This window comes from Crocuta crocuta, unplaced genomic scaffold (genome assembly GCF_008692635.1).
Source record: "Crocuta crocuta isolate KB4526 unplaced genomic scaffold, BGI_CrCroc_1.0 scaffold676, whole genome shotgun sequence".
In the NCBI taxonomy this organism is placed as follows: Eukaryota; Metazoa; Chordata; class Mammalia; order Carnivora; family Hyaenidae; genus Crocuta; species Crocuta crocuta.
Window position 1 is genome coordinate 129,019 of NW_027529455.1, and position 2,353 is coordinate 131,371.

A 2,353-nucleotide genomic window follows, 5' to 3' on the forward strand; every position below is an offset into this window, starting at 1 on the left:
CCCAACCAGACTTCAGCATCATTCTCCATACTCCACGGTACCAGTGACCACCATGCACTCAGCCAGAAGAATGGAAGTTGTCCTGAACTTCTCCTTCTCTTTCACTCCCGACATCAAAACATCACCCGGTTCTGGGGCACTTTCCTCCCAGATCTGCCATAAATTGGTCTTCTCTCCACCAGCACTTCTCTCACCGCGGCTGCCCTCATCCTCCCGTAGGACAACTGCATGGCTTCCTACCTGTGCTCACTCCTTCCTGCTTGCCCCTCCCCCCCTCCAATCTACTCTTCACATCACTGCCAGGCTGTTTTAACTGAGTGACTCTGATCCAGTCAGCACCTTGCCTAAACCCCTCGGTGGCTCCTCTTTGCTCCCAGGAGCAAAGTTCAAACACCTTAGCATGTCTTACAAGTAGGGTTACCATATTATAGGCTTGCATTGTTATCCAAACCAGGGCACTTCTGAGAGTGAAATGGGGTGCTATCAATAAATACACTGGGACCGTAGGTGTGTGGTTGCTCTACTTATAAGATCCTTCCTGGGGGCACCTGGGTGACTCAGTGGGTTAAGCGTCTGACTCTTGATCTGGGCTCGCGGTTCGTGAGATGGTGCCCCGCATCGAGCTCCGTGCTGACTGCGTGGAGCCTGCCTGGGATTCGCTCTCTCCCTCTCTGCCCCTCCGCTGCTTGCACTCTTTCACTCTCTCTCAGAATGAAGAAATCAACCTAAAAAAAAAAAAAAGATACTCTGTGTTCTGTTCNATGTGCACGGGCACACACACCTGCCACATTCTTTGGGGTGCCCAGGTAAGCACGTGCTATTCTGTCTGCCTGAAACACCCTTCTCCCCACTCCCCCTTTGGCCAATTTCTAATCGACTGCTTCAAAAGTCAAAATAATTTTCTCCAGGATGCCTTCCTGACTCCCAACACTGACTTAGGTGCCCCCCTCCTGGGCCCCCACTGCACTTCGCTCTCCCCTCGTTGTCGTTCTTATCACACCAATGCCCTGTTTCCCTCTCTAGACCAGAGCGCCTCGGGGTGGGGGACCTCGTCAGACCCTGTGTTCCTAGCATCCGGCAGAGCGCTTGGTTCGTGAAAAGACACTGAGCTATGTACTCACACTTTGTGCATCTTGTCGTCTGCTGAATGAATTGGGCACCGTGTTGTCCCCTGGCTGCCGGGGACATTAAGGGGAAGAGGGGACCTGGAGGAGCAGCAGGGGCTTAGGCTCCCCGCTCAGGCCCCTCAAGCCTTGAGCCATTTTCCCCAGGGGTCCGTTCCCTCCGGCCTCTGCTTGGCTCCCCCTAGTGGCAGCTTGGCGGCAATGACAGGGCCCGTGGGCCAGGTGATCGCTGCAGGAAAGGGTCGGGAGGGGGCAGTGTCCTCAAGCCAGGCTTCAACAGCTACTGGGTGGCCCTCTCGTCGTCATCGTGCTTCTCCCGTGGCTGGCTGCAGCCCCTTCAGCACCACAGAGTCCCCATTCACCTTGTCACCGGAGGCCCTATCCCAAGAACTTGCAGGGTGAGAGGTAAAGTGGGTGGTGTGGCTCCAGGCTAACTTCCAAGCCGGAGGCAGAAAACCTCTGCTCCGTGTGCTGCCCGGGCAAAATGGATTGGTCAAGCCTGGCTGCCCTCTTTTGTCTTATATTCAAAGCCTGGATCAGAACCACAAGATGTGCGTGGGCTCATGGCAACTATATGGGTGAAAGAACAAGACCCAGCGGTAGCAGTGAATGGACACGCCAAGTGTGGCAGTGGAGCCCTGGAAAATAAAAGAAGAGAGACAGTTGAAAACACAAAGTGGGGTGGAGAGAAATGAGATTAAGGCCTATTGCCACGCTGCGTGGTTTGATTTTGCTTCCGAATGAGCTTTTCCCTCCCTCTATTTGTGATTGTATAGTTGGTAGCTGAGCTACGGGAGGAATATCTTGGCCTCTTCGGGAAGAGAGCTCAGTAAAGGGAAAGGTGGAGAAGAGTCTCACGCTGGTGGCGCAGGGCATGAGCCCGCACAGTAGGCTGCACCAAGGGGGACGCAATAGGCCAGCAACAAAGAGGATCGCAAGCACATGGACTGAGCCTGGAGCCAGTCAGGGTTCGGAGTCTCTGGGGCTGGTGAGGTGAGCAGGGGCTGGGATGGAGAAAGCTACCCCGCCCCTTGGTCTCTTATTCCCCTTCATTCTTTGAGCAAAAAACCAAGGGAACATCCTCCGAAAGAACAGCAAGCATAAGAAGCTTCATGGCAAGACTACTTAGAACATCAAAGGCTGAGGCGCCTGGCTGCTTCAGTCAGTAGAGCATGCGACTCTTGGTCTTGGGGTCGTGAGTTTGAGGCCCACATTAGGTGTAGAGCTCA